Source organism: Hemitrygon akajei, chromosome 10 (assembly GCF_048418815.1).
Source record: "Hemitrygon akajei chromosome 10, sHemAka1.3, whole genome shotgun sequence".
Classification (NCBI taxonomy): Eukaryota; Metazoa; Chordata; class Chondrichthyes; order Myliobatiformes; family Dasyatidae; genus Hemitrygon; species Hemitrygon akajei.
In genome coordinates this window covers 24,853,303-24,868,656 of record NC_133133.1, presented here as the reverse complement: position 1 = coordinate 24,868,656, position 15,354 = coordinate 24,853,303, and positions in this window count along the sequence as shown.

The following is a 15,354-nucleotide window of genomic DNA, read 5'->3' as shown; positions in this document are numbered from 1 at the left end:
CACTGAACAAAATCGGAAAAAAAATGGCATTTGAGTTTGGACCTGAAATTAAAGGAGGAAATTTTCATCTTTCAATCTTACAGAGCTGACTCCATATCTTTAGGGGTTTTTTTTTGTTCTGATGGTGCTCTTTCTTGTAAAACTTGTCTATGCTGTGCTGTGCAAAAGTATTTGGCACCCTAGCCATTCATATATGTGCTTAAGACACTTGCACAGTACTGTACAGTCAGTGGCTACTTTATTAGGTACAGGAAGCAGGTAATGGAGTGGCTACTGAGTGTGCTCATCCAGGTGTGCAGGGTTACCAGTCCTGTATTCTTCAGCATTGTTTGAAGCATGTTTATCCCTTTGGCTTTCCGTTAAGCTATTTGTGAAGTCTCGGTGACAAAGTTGAAAGACTGTATACTCTTCATATGGTCAGTAACATCCCTCTGGGAAGGTGAGAAAACAAGTACCCAGGGGAACGGTTGGGAATGGTCGACTGTAAATAGAAACATTTCCCTTTCAAGACTGAAACTTTTTATTACGCACCACTGGTTAGTAATGTGACAGTAATGAGCAAGAAAGCTTTTAACACAGCAGGAGCTGTTTTGGCACAAGATAAAAAAGAAAGCCCGCTGTGCCAGAACCCAGATAAATATTTTTTTCATTCATTACCACTGCTACGTTATGAATCTGTCTGTTTCTTTTATATAATCTGAATATACGTATGTGTGTGTGTGTGTATAAAATTTATCTATTTTCTTTTATGAGTCATAAATGCACCTTATCATTTGTTCATTTATTTGTGGTAATATTATCTTACATATTGTGTGTGAGTTATCCGTACTAGTTGTGCACCTTGGTCCACAGGAACATTGCTTCGTTTGGTGGTATTCATGTATATGGTTGCATGGCAGTAAACTTGAACTTGAACGAGAACTCTTCAGTGGTGTTTTAAATCTTTTTGACTTGATTCCATTAGCTCTAAAACAGAAGAAACAAGTAACTTCCTAAGTTGAGTGGGCTTCAATAAATACTGCATTTATTTTGATTCTGAAGGGAGCACTGTACTAAAACAAGTTGATACTGGCACTGAGATCCACTGGATGATCTGGGCTATTGCATAGAATTTACGGCAGAGACAAGTCCTATTCACCCCTTTAGAATTCCTTCTGCATTGATGTTCCACACAACCCTGGAACATCTAGACAGCACCGGTGCATACATCAGTATGCTCTTTATTGACTACAGCTCAGCATACAATCCCATCATTCCGTCAAAGCTACTCAATAAGCTTTAATACTTCCTTGTGCAACTAGATCATCGATTTCTCACTTGCAGACCTCAGTGTGTTCAGATTGACAACAACATTTCCTCCACAATCTCCACTGGTACAGGTGTACTACAAAGCCGTGTGCTTAGCCCCCTGCTCTACAGTTATGACTTTGAGGCTAAGCACAGCTCCAATGCCATATTTAAGTTTGATGATGTCACTATTGTTGGGTGAATTAAAGGTGGTGATGAATCAACATATAGAAGAGAGATTGAAGGTCTGGCTGAGTGGTGCCTCAACGACAACCTCTCACTCAATGTCAGCAAGACCAAGCAGCTGATTATTGACTTCAGGAAGAGGAAATTGGAAGTCCATGAGCCAGTTTTCATCGGGGGATCAGAGGTGGAGAGGGTCAACAACTGTAAATTCCTTGATGTTATCATTTCATCGAATTTGTCCTGGACCTACTGCACAAGTGCAATGACCAAGAAATCACAGGAGCTACTCTACTTCCTTAGAGGTTTGTGAAGATTCAGCATGACATTGAAAACTTTTGCCAGACTTCTATAGATATATGTTGGAGAGTATGTTGACTGGCTGCATAACAGCCTCGTATGGAGACAGCAACGCCCTTGAACGGAAAGTCCTTCAAAGAGTAATGAATGCAGCCCAGTTCATCATGGGTAAAATCCTCTTCACCATTGAGCACATCTACATCTACATGGAAAGCAGCCTCCTTCATCAAGGACCTCCAACACCCAAGCCATGTTCTCTTCTGCAACACACACAAAATGCTAGAGGAACTCAGCAGGTCAGGCAGCATCCATGGAGAAGAATAAACAGCTGGCGTTTTGGGCCAAGACCCTCAGGACCCACACAACCAGGTTCAGGAACAGTTGATACCCCTCAACCATCAGGCTCTTGAACCAAAGGGGACAACTTCAAGCAACTTCACTTCAGTATCGAAATGTTCCCACAATATGTGGACTCACTTTCAAGGACTCTTCATCTCATATTCTCGATATTTATTGTTCATTTATTATTAGTATTTTCCCTTTTGTATTTGCATTGTTTGTTTTCTTTATTCACATTGGTTGTTTGTCCGCTCTGTTAGGTACAGTTTTTCATATTCTACTGTGTTTCTTTTATTTACTGGGATTGCCCGCAAGAAAAATCTTACGGTTATATATGGTGACTTTGATAATAAATTTACTTTGAACTTTGAACCCTGGGATACTTAGCAGGGAAGTACCTCCAGCTCAACCTTTGATGCTGCTGGGCTCTGATTATGCAATAAAACCATAAAACGTTGGAGCAGAATTATGCAATTCGGCCCATCAATTCTGCTGTGCCAATTCATCATGTTGATTTATTATCCCTCTCTACCCATTTCAGCTTCCTTCTCTCCATAACCTTTGATGCCTCGACAATTCAAAAACACATGAGTCTGCACTTAGCATACCCAATGACTTGGCCTCCACAGCTGGCAGTGACAATGAATTCCAGTTTCACTACCCTCTAGCTGAAGAAATTCTGCCGCATCTCTGTTCTAAAGAGATGGCCTTCTATTCTGTGCTCTTTGGTCCTAGACTCACCCATTATAGGAAACAATAGAATGGTCAAGACCAGAGGCGGGCAGTGTTCACAGTCTACTCATCACTAGGTTCAGTTAATGCTGTTCCTCTATCAGAGAAGAGCCTAGGAGAGGTAGTTAAGGTTGAGCTGTGAGACTTTTGTAACATGCTCAGTTATTTAAGTGTGGCCAACAGTGGAATAAAGGCATCATTAGAGCCAACACAGCGTGAAACCACTTCCATCAAAATAACTGAGGCATACTTCAAAGCAATACAGCTGCATGCCTGACTCCTAGTGTTCAGTGTTACAAGAAGGCCTACACCTTCTCTTTCTTTGTCTGAGTCACGTTCAGGCTGGGGAGAGGGACGGAGAGGTAGGTGACATCCAGGAAGGGGCCGAGCAAGCAGGACAGATGGGGGGAAAATATCTGATGTAAACCTATTAGTTACATTGTACCCACTGGACTTGAGAAGACCAGGAACTCAAGAGATTCTGCAGATGCTGGGAATCCAGAGCAACACACCAAAATGCTGGAGGAACTCAGCAGGTCAGGCAGCAACTATGGAGAGAAATAAATAGTCGATGGGGAGGAGAAGGAGTACATGTTGGCAGGTGATTGGTGAGACTAGGTGAGGGGGAAGGCAGGCTCCCCCCTTTTTCTCTTTGTTCCATTCTGCATTCTGGCTCCTTTCCCACCTCTGCTCTTCTCCTCCCTGCCCATCCCTTCCCTCTGGTGCCCCCCCCCCCTTCTTCCTTCTCCTTTATCTGTTGCTCTGGATTTCCAGCACCTGCAGAATATCTTGTGCTTCTAACTAATATGTATCCCTCAGCAAACATTAATAAAACAGTTTATGTGGTCATTATCGCATTCCTGTTTGTGGCACTGTGCAGAGAACACATTGGCTGTGGCATGCCTGACATTGCAAGAGAGACTGCACTTCACAAGTGCTTCGATGACTCTAAATCACCGCACTGCAAACTGTGTCCATGAATATAAATTTGCTATTCTCTTTTGTCCCTTCATAATGGCTGCTTCATATACCTGCAATTATTTAACATGACCTGAATGTATGTACATCAGATATTCTGAACCAGCTCAATAAGAACACCCACTCAGACCTTCTCAAGGGCAACCTAGGAAGGGTGATAAATTCTGGCCTTGTCAGCAATTCTCATATCTTAAAAATTAATTACAAGTAAAGTGACAACCACTGGGCTACATGTGAAATGTAGTTTCTGGCATTATATAGGCTGATTTGACAAATAATTTGTACAGAAGGTCCCACTGTGATAAATTATACCGTAACTTTGTTTGTCCTGGCTGGACTTGGTAAGAATACAGAAAGAACATGGACTTTTACAGAAATTATGGAATCTCACTCCAGCAGACCTTAAACATAGAAGCTGGGAGATGTTTTGAGATACACTTTGCTTGGTCTTCACTTCCCACTACTTGTATGGCATCTGCTTACAGTGGTGGAGGAGATAACCGGACATATAACGCTGCATGGCCTCCAGTGCATTTGCAAACAGCAAGATTATGTTAGGAACATCTAGTCATGGCTGCTATTCTGTGACATATAGTGGTGACTGACTCTATTTAAATTCCAATGAGTGGAAAACTCAATAAAATTTAAATACAGTCCATCATCTGGCAATGATTTGGTGCTTTTGGTCAAGATGGCGCTGAGCTGCAGTCTTCATTGAGGTCGTGTTTCAGAAATGTTTGTTTTTGAAGTTCTTTGGGATGGTTTTGGGGACAAAGTGGGAGGGTTAGGGGTCAGGTTTGATTTAAGGACAGGAATATGGGGGAATTAGAGGTCAGATTTGGGTTTTAGGGATGTGAAGGAGTTAAGAGATCAGATTGGAGTCTAGACCTCCACTCTGCGCTCAAAATCCAGCAATGTTGATGAGTAACAAAGGACATCCAGATCAAACTCCAGAGACATGGATAGGTGACAAAAGACATTTGGAGTCTAGCTTTCTTCTCTGCACACAAAGTTAAGCAAAGTGGATGGGTGATGAAAGACAACGAGAGTCCAGGATGCTCTGTGCTCAAAGTCTAGCGATGTGGAATTGGTGACAAAAGACGCCCGGAGTCTTGCTTTCTTCTCTGCAAGCAAAGTCAGACAATGTGGATGGGTGATGAAGGACATCTGAAGTCTGGCCACTTGCTGTGTGCTCAGTGTCCAGAGATGTGGATGGGTAACGAAGGATGTCTGGAATCTAGCCTTCTGCTCCGTGTTCAATGTCCAGCGACATTGACTGGTGACAAAGGACATCCAGAGTCTAACCATCTGCTCTGCACTCGGTCCAGCAATAACCAGTGCACGTCAGCAGGTCCTGGGACAGATGCCCGTGTGAGCAGAAAGTACAGGGGCCAGCGGGTCAGTGAGCCTGGAGTCCCTTCATCAGCTGGTCAGGGGGTTGATAAGGAAGATCAAAGTCCAAAAGTTGATCGGAAATCCAAGATTCAAAGCTTGGAGACAGGAGACTGGAGGCCCGTCTTTCATTGGAAAACTTTGTGTGGGTGAGTGGATAGGAGAGAAAGAGGAAAGGAGTTTGTTTTGCTGTTTAAGTCTTCCCTTTGATGGGAGTTCTGTGAAACCCTCTCTCACTGGTCCCCCTCTGTGATCTTTGCGACCCTCCGACTCTTTGAGTACACACTTACTCAGACCCGCTACCACAGCCACGTTTCCCTCCTGGGAACGTGTCTTCGCCGCCAGCTTGTACCACACGGTTTCCAGATTTGTTTTCAAGCTTCACGATTTGGACTCTCTGAGGACCGCAGGTACTCATGTTCAATCGACTGCTCCTCCTGCTGGGTTCTACATGCCATGCTTTCCGCCACGAGGAATTATTTGGTGTTCTCTCCCAGTCACTTCCACAACTCCGGGATTGTCTCTCCACCGCTGGCAATGGGTGTGACACGGACGTGGCAGGAAAACGAATCCAAGTGCAGGACTCAGAATCGGGACCAGGCTGAGTCGGGACCTGGGAAACTTGGTTTAGGAGAGATACGGGGTGAAGACTTGGAGCAAGGTTCCTCTCTCTCTCTCTGAGAATCAACCAACAATCTGGTAAGGGCTGACTGGAGCAGTCGGAGTCTTATCCTCGGGTGACTAATGGAAACCAGGTGCTGGTGATTGAGAGGAATTGGGAAAGATTGGGAATCAAGTGTGGGGATTAAGGACCAATTAGGGAGGAAAGGGAAAAGGTGGGAAATGCCAGTCAGGACCATGACAGTACCCCCTCCTCAAGGGGAGCCCCCCGGCAACTTTCCCGGCTTGTTAGGATGGTCTCGATAAAAGTCCTGGATGAGAGAAGGATCCAAGAAAAAGGAGCGGGGAACCCAGTTATGCTCCTCGGGACCATACCCTTCCCAATCCACCAAGTACTGGAACTCTCTGCCCCTTCGGTGCACATCCAATAGCCGTCGGACAGTGTAAGCTGGATGGTTGTCAACGATTCGGGCTGGTGGGGGAGTATCGGGCGGTGGACACCAGGGGCTGGCCGAGACTGGTTTAACTCGGGAAACATGGAAGGTAGGGTGGATGCGTAGGAAACTTGGTATCTTCAGTCGGACCGCCGTAGGATTGATAACCCGTTTGATCCTGAACGGTCCTAGGAAGCGAGGAGCGAGTTTGCTGTGCTCATTCTTGAGCGGAATGTCTTTGGAGGACAGCCATACCATCTGCCCAGGTTGGTACTCCGGTGCCGGGGTCCGGTGTCGGTCGGCTGTTTCCTTGTAGGGATCTGTTGAACGGGCTAGGGCCGCGCGTGTCTCCTCCCAAATCCTGCGGCACCGGTTGATATGATTGCGGACGGATGGTACAGTAATCTCTGCTTCCTGCACGGGAAACAACGGGGGCTGGTACCCCAGCGAGCACACGAACGGGGACTTTCCTACGGCTGAACTCACAAGGGAGTTGTGGGCGTACTCGACCCACGGGAGTTGGTCGCTCCAGGTGGCTGGGTTGTTTTCGGTCACACAATGCAACGTCGCTCCCAGGTCTTGGTTAGCCCGCTCCGTCTGTCCATTAGTCTGGAGGTGGAAGCCGGATGACAGGCTGACTGATGCACCCAGGGCTCGGCAGAACGCTCTCCACACCTTGGAGACGAACTGGGGACCTCGGTCCGAGACGATGTCGGCGGGGATTCCGTGGAGGCAGAAGATGTGGCGGACAAGGAGGTCAGCGGTCTCCTGGGCCGAGGGGAGTTTAGGTAGGCCTACAAAATGCACAGCCTTAGAAAATCTGTCCACCCCGGTGAGGATGGTCGTACTTCCGCTGGATTTGGGCAGACCTGTGACAAAGTCCAGGGCGATGTGCGACCACGGGCAGCCAGGAACAGGCAGGGGGCGAAGCAATCCCGCAGGCGGCTGATGAGAGGCCTTTCCCCGGGCACAGGCGGGGCATGCCGCGACGTAGGAGCGGGTGTCTGCCTCCATGGAGGGCCACCAAAAATGTCTTCTCAGGAGTGCCAGGGTTCGATTACTTCTGGGGCGGCAGGCAAATCGAGATGAATGCCCCCACTGGAGGACCTGAGATTGGATGTGTTCGGGCACATAGAGGCAGTCGTTGTGTCCCTTACCTGGGTCCGGGTCATCCCGTTGGGCTTCCTTTACCACGGACTCGATCTCCCAGGTGAGGGAGGCCACCACGCAGTATGATCGTTTCTGGACTGGAGGTGTCCTCCCTGGGGTCATATTGGCGGGAGAGCGCGTCCGGCTTTCCATTCTTGGACCCTGGGCGGTAAGTGATGGTAAACTTGAATCGCCCAAAGAATAATGCCCAAACGGCCTGACGGGAGTTCAGGCGCTTGGCGGTCTGAATATACCCCAGGTTTTTGTGATCTGTCCAGACAACAAATGGATGCTCTGCCCCCTCCAGCCAGTGCCTCCACTCTTCCAACGCCAGTTTGACCGCCAATAACTCTCAATTTCCCATGTCATAATTCCGTTCCGCGGGGACAATCGGCGGGAAAAGAAGGCACAGGGGTGAACCTTTTCGTCCGTACCCGACCGTTGGGACAGGACTGCTCCTACCCCAGAATCTGAAGCATCCACCTCCACGATGAATTGTCGGGACGGGTCCGGATGGATCAGGATGGGGGCGGTGGTAAAGCGTCTCTTTAAGTCAGTGAATGCTGCTTCCGCTTCGGCGTCCCAAGAAAAGGGTGTGGAGGGCAAGGTAAGCCGGGTGAGGGGGGCTGCCACCCAACTGTAGTCCCTGATAAAACGGCGGTAGAAGTTCACGAACCCCAGGAACCGCTGGAGTTGCTTGTGGGTCGTGGACCTAGGCCATTCTTCCACCGTACGGATCTTCTCGGGATCCGCTCTCACCTGCCCGTCTTCGATGATGTATCTCAGGAAGCTGACCGAAGGGACATGAAACTCGCGTTTCTCCGCCTTCACATAAAAGGTGGTTTTCCCACAGCCTCTGAAGGACTCTACGGACATGGCGAACATGTTCTTGCAGGCTGCGGGAAAAGATCAGGATGTCGTCTAGATAGACGAATACGAAACGGTTAATGAAGTCCCTTAACACATCGTTGATGAAGGCCTGGAAAACGGCAGGGGCATTCGCAAGGCCAAACGGTGTTACCAGATATTCAAAACGGCCCAGAGGGGTGTTAAAGGCTGTCTTCCATTCATCCCCTTCCTGTATCCTAACGAGGTGGTAGGCATTCCGTAGGCCCAGCTTGGAAAAGATGGTCATTCCGTGTAGCGGGTCGAAGGCTGAACTAATGAGAGATAGTGGGTATTTGTTCTTAATGGTTATATTGTTCAAGCCTCCATAATCATTGCAGGGGCGAAGCGATCCATCTTTCTTTTCCACAAAGAAGAACCCGGCGGCCACAGGGGAGGAAGTGGGCCTGATGAGGCCCGATGCGAGGGACTCGCCCAGGTATTTCCCCATGGCCTCCCTTTCTGATCGCGATAAATTATAGAGGCGACTGGTGGGCAGCGGGGCCCCAGGGAGAAGGTCGATGGCACAGTCATAAGGGTGGTGCGGAGGCAGGACAAGTGCTCGTTGTTTGCTGAACACCTGTCCCAGGTCGAGGTATTCAGCAGGTACCCTGGAGAGGTTCAGGTCTTCGGGGACCGGTGGGGTCGCCGGAGCCTCCCTGGGAGGTGTGGCTGACTGCAGACAGTGGGCGTGACATGGACAGTGGATCTGGCTATCCTCCCGGCAGTCCAGTCTAACTGGGGATTGTGGTGGACCAGCCAGGGGTATCCTAGTACCACCGGGGCTCAAGGCGAGTGGATTAGATCGAATCTAACCTTCTCTTGGTTGTTACCGGACAGGACTAGTGTTAAGGGCGGAGTGCGGTGGGTTACCTGAGCCAGTGGCCTACCGTCCAGGCCCCGGGCCTCCAAGGGGGTGGTGAGTGGTTCCCGAGGGATTCCGGCCCGGGTGGCTACGTCCTCATCCAACAGATTGCCCTCAGCACCGGAATCAACTGGGGCCAATAGGGGCAAGGACTGTTGCTGGAAGATCACAGTGGCCGGGATCTGCATCCAGGTTTGGGGGGCTGCAGGGAGTATTGTCAGACCCAGCTGCATTGGTTCTTCTTCCAGGACGGGGTGGACAGACGGAGCAGGAAGGAAACCTGGGGGAGCTGGGGAAGGCAAATTGGTGGAAGGTAGGGAAACGGGGCGTGGATTTACCCGAGGATCTGGGTGACTAGTCATTTCCCTCTGACGCTCCCACAACCGGTCGTCCAGCCTGGTTGCTAAAGAGATTAATGCGTCTAGGCTGTCTGTGTCATCTTTCACTGCCAGTTCGTCCTTAATCCTTTCTGCGAGACCCTGTGGGAACACCTCCTGTAGGGCCTCATCGTTCCATCCTGAGCCGGCTGTGAGGGTGCGGAATTCGATGGCATGTTTAGCCACACTCCGTGGACCCTGACTCAGGGTCAGCAAGCGCCTGGCGGCGTCCTTTCCGCGAAGGGGCTGTGCGCAAACCTTCCGCATCTCCGAGACGAAGGTGGGGAAGGAGGCGCAAACCTTGGGTTGGTTGCCCCAAATAGCCGTAGCCCATGCCAGGGCATCCCCTCGCAACAGCCCCATGGCGTACGCGATCTTCGACTTATCCGATGCGTATGTTCGTGGCTGTTGCTCGAAAACCAGGGAGCATTGTAGGAGGAATGCCCTACACCTCCTTAGGTCCCCCACGTAGGGTTCTGGCTCCGGAACATATGGCTCTCGAGGGGATCTTGTTGCCGGTTCCAGGGGCACAGACGATCCAGGTTGCCCGGATGGGTTGATCGGAGTTCTCGGGGGGTGTGGTGGACTAAGGAAGACGAACATCTGGTCCACCTGCTCACTGACCTTCCCCACACTTGTGGCCAGCATATGGAGGTGTTCCGTAACTTCCTGGAGCAATTGGTCGTGGGTGCCCAGTAACTGGCCCCAGCTAGCGAGTGGCCGGCGAGGGCCTGTTCCATGGGATCTGAGTCCGCTGGGTTCATGGCTGGCCAGATTGTTCTGTGAGACGGACGTGGCAGGAAAATGAACCCAAGTGCAGGACTCTGACGCGGAGGCAGGATCAGGAGGCAGAATCTCCGTAGCGAGTGTAGAATCGGGACCAGGCTGAGTCAGGACCTGGGAGACTTGGTTTAGGAGAGATACGGGGTGAAGACTTGGAGCAAGGTTCCTCTCTCTCTGAGAGTCGACCAACAACCTGGCAAGGGCTGACCGGAGCTGTCGGAGTCTTATCCTCGGGTGGCTAATGGAAACCAGGTGCTGGTGATTGAGAGGAATTGGGAAAGATTGGAAATCAAGTGTGGGGATTAAGGACCAATTAGGGAGGAAAGGGGAAAGGTGGGAAATGCCAGCCTGGACCATGACAATGGACCTGTCTGCTACTTAATCCCCCGCTGGATCCTCGCTTTCAATCACCGATTCTTTGACTTTCTCATGTCCTGCAAGGATTGGAATATCACCCATCCACAGACCACTGACCCTGCTGTCTCTAACACTGGCAGGCCTGGATATCTCCAAACCGTGATCCCTGCTACCGACCTCAACAGCTCTAATGACCCAGAGCAGATTCAAAACATGCTATGGACTCTGCTGCCATCAGAGCAGGTTCCACCTACCTTGGACATCTCCAAAGGGCTGATTGTGCAATCTTCAACTCCAACTTTGACCTTGAACTCCAAGCCAGGTCATAACGTGCTGCCCCATCTTCCCTTCCCCCACTGCCAGCTCTTGGATCCTCGGAAACTCCACCTTCCTCTCGCTCCACCTTTGCTGAGCACCCCAAACCTCCCTTCTCCTCAGGCACTACCAACCCCTTCCCCCTCCGATCCCAGCTCTTATCCATGCCATGTCTTCATCATTCCCTTTGAATTTCCCCTCTCTGAGACAGAACATTCTGTCCTCAGTAAGGGCCTCACTTTTGTCCCCCCTGCACCCACACTTCAGTGAGTTCCTCACCTGCCACGACACTGAGCTCATCTTCCATTGCCTCTGCCTCCAAGCCTACTTCTTTGGCAAGGACTCTCCAACCCGCACCAATGACCCCTTTTCCTGTCTTCAACTCTCCTCCTCTTCCTGGAACTGCACCCTGGTCTTCTGCCTGCTCTGGACCTTTTCATTGCCAACTGTCAATGGGATATCAACTGTCCCAACTTCAATACTCCAATTCCAATTCTCTCCAATTCCAATTCTCTTCAATCCTCTCTCCAATTCCAACCTCACTCCTTCCGAACGCTCTGCTCTCCACTCCCTCTGCACTAATCCTAACCTCACCATCAAACCCACAGATAAGGGAGGTGCTGTAATAGTCTGGTGTACTGAACTCAGTCCTGCCGAAGGGTCTTGACCCAAAATGTCGACTGTACTCTTTTCCATAGATGATGCCTGGCCTGCTGAGTTCCTCCAGCATTTTGTGTGTGTTACTTGGATTTCCAACATCTGCAGATTTTCTCTTGTTTGTTTTGCTGTTGTTATTTTGTTTCTTGTTGTGTTCTGTGTTCTGCTGAACACTGTGTTTGTTGGGGCCAGAATGTGTGGCGACAGTTACAGGCTGCCCCCAGTACATCCTTAGATGGAGTTGGTTATTAACGCGGACAACATATTAAACTCTATGTTTCAATATACACATGGTAAATAGATGAATCTGAATCTGATTGATCACACAGATTGGGTTTTGTTGTTAGTTTTGTAAATTATTTTTCTGCATGTCTCTTCAACACAGGGGACTCAGAATACACTTGAATGCACCAGGCCTGTGTGGTGTTCACCTACCGTCCACATTCCTTTCCTGGCCAACAATGAGCTCCTAACTGACAGGGAACATGCTATAAAAATGTAAAGCTGCTGCTCCTGGAACATGAGAAATTGTCAACACCAATGTCAAGGCTGCACTGAAGTAGCTTAGTTACTTAGTCAAAGTAGAATAGTGCAAGAAGAGAAATGAATCTCAAGGTAGCAATACGAGGTCAGCACAATTAAAGAGTTAACATAGATAAGTATCTATTAGATACTTATGTACTTATCTATTTATTTAAAATCTATACTAGTGTTTAAAGTAGAATTGGTGGAAGTTGATGAGGATGTGGGGAGGATAAAAAATGAGATTGCTGTAGGATTAGTGTAAATGGGTGGTTGATGTAGGCAAGGATTTTGTTGGCTGATGGGCTTGCTTCCATGCTGTCTAATTCTATGACTGTACTTGAATGAACATGGTCTTGATAAGAGCAGACTTAGGCCATATGGCCCATCAGGTCTACACCGCTCTGCATGTATGAAAGTACACTGTCTTTTTCCCATGCTATGGGAATCAAGAACTAGAGGGCATAGGATTAGGGTGAGAGGCACCCAAGGGACAACCTTTTCACCCAGAAGGTGGTCTGTATACTGAAGGAGCTGCCAGAGGTGCATTAAGGACATTTAAAGCATTTGGCATGTGAAAGGTTTAGGGCAGGGGTTCCCAACCTGGAGTCCATGGGCTCCTTGCTAAATGGTATTGGTCCATGGCATAAAAAAGGTTGGGGACCCCTGGTTTAGAGGGATATGTGCCAAATGCAGGAAAATGGGAATAGCTTTGATGGGTGTTTTGGTCTGCATTGACTAGTTGTTTCCATGCTGTATTTTTCTATAATTCTAGGGCTCACTGATTCTATGACATGCCATGTTAAAATGTAAGACACACCTTCGAATTATCCCGAAAACAATTTGGCCATAAACAGAAAATTTTGTGAGAGGCTTTTACTTTACACAGAAATTGATAAGAATATAGGAGTTAAAATTGCATCGGGAAGTTCTGGCAAACTGAATAATACATATCAGTGAGAGCTGGATAAGTAGTTTCTTCAAGTGGTAATGAGGAGGCCTACTGTAGCGAGATATACTAAGTGGCCACTTGATTAGGTACAGGAGAGGAACTCGGCGTGGTCTTCTGATGCAGTGGCCCATCCACTTCAAGGTTTGCGTTCAGAGATGCTCTTCTGCGCACCACTGTTGTAGCGTGTGGCTGTCTGAGTTACTGTCAGCTTGAATCAGTCTGGCCATTCTCCTCTGACCTTTCCCATTTACAAGAGAGAGTACTGCTGCTGACTGGATGTTTTAAGTTTTTCTCACTATGCTCTGTAAACTCTAGAGACCATTGTGCATGGAAATCCCAGGAGATCAGCAGTTTTAGAGATACTCAAGCCACCCTGTCTGACACTGACAATTAATCCTTGGTTAAAGTCACTTAGATCACATTTCTTTCCCATTCTGATGTTTGGTCTGAACAGCAACTGAACTTCTTGACATTGTCTGCATGCTTTTATGCTGCCAGACGATTGTCTGATTAGATATTTGCATCAATGAACAGGTGTAAAGGTGTACCTAATAAAGTGGCCAGAATGACTGGTTGACTGGTGTCACACCAACAACCCCGCACTCAATGTCAGCAAGATAAATTAACTGATCGTAGACTCCAGCATGTGGAAGTCAGGAGAACACACACTAGAGTTCTGTGGTGAGCCGTTTCAAGTTCCAATCACATCAAAAGTGTTCACCCTGGGTTTAATACATTGATGCAATCATGAAGACTGCAAACCAGTGCTCTACTGTGTTAGAAGTTTGAGAAGATATAGTATATCACCAAAGACTTGCAAATTTTTATAAATGTATGGGGAGAGCATTCTGACTAGTTTCATCACAGCCTGGAAACGTATAGGATAGCAAGAGGCTGCAGAGGGTTATAGACCGCTACCTTCATCATGGCTGCAACCCTCACCATTATCAGGGACGTCTTCAAAAGGCACTGCCTCGGGAAGGCAGCATCTATTGCTAAGGACCATCGCCATCTGAGACCTGCCCTCTTTTCATTACTGACATCATGGAGGAGGTACAGAAGGCTGAAGACTCACAATCAATGATTTAGGAACAGCTTCTTCCCTCTGCCATCAGATTTCTGAATGGTCCATGAACGCTAATTACCTTATTATTCCTTTCTTTTGCACTATTTATTTTGTAATTTATAGTAATTTTATGCTTTGCACTGTACAGCCACTGCAGCAAAAAAACCAAATCAGTGATAATAAACTTAATTATGAAGCAGGAGATTAAAAAAAATGACAGTGTGTTAAGGATTAAATGATAACGGTGGATAATATCTAGTAGCTCTATTTTTTTATATAATGTAGGATTGATGATAAGAAACAATATTGCCCTTTGAGCATAGAGGAAAAGATTTATTGTGTTAAATATTGTGAAATGCCTTTGAACCTGGGAATCAGTAATCTATATGAGAGTCCTGTATCATAGTTAGATTGTTCATTTGTTTGTTTTTCTTGATTAATGTGTTTGCCGAATATATTTAAGTGCAAACAAGGTTTTATGTTGAAGTTGAAGGCTGGAGGGAACCAATAGGGGCAAAGGATGCCTGTGGTCTTTACCTAATCTGGTGTTGGCTGAGGGGGGCCTAATTGGGTAGGACCCCAAGAAGCTCCTCAATTCTTCTCGAAGTCGTGGAATCTTCATGTTCCATTTGAAAGGTGGCACCTTGAAATGGGAAACCTTCTTCAGCATTGTAGACAGCATGCTCTTCTCAATACACACAAAATCAAAATTGATCAGGGTATTTCCAAACAGATACCCCGGGTCAACGGTTCCATGTGAGCAGCTTTTACTGCACGAGACAGAGCTTACATTGCTGGTAATCAGCAAGAGCTCAAGAAATACAGCTACGATCAGCACAGTCTTCAAGGCAGGGAAACAACAATTCAAAGACGAGATTCTAACTCAACTTTCCGCCAACAACACATGCAGCTTACGGCAAGGTCTGCACACCATCGCAGACTTCAAAGCTAAACGCAGTAGAGTTTCCAACATCAATGCATCTCTCCCAGATGAGCTAAATCTTTTTTACGCTTGATTCAATGTTACCAATACTGAGCCCCTGAGGAAACCTGCAGGTGATGTGACCGGCAGCTTGGTCATCTCTGAAGCCGAAGTGCGCAGGTGTTTCCAACAAGTAGACAGTCGCAAGGCGGCGGAACCAGATGGCAAGTACTCAGGA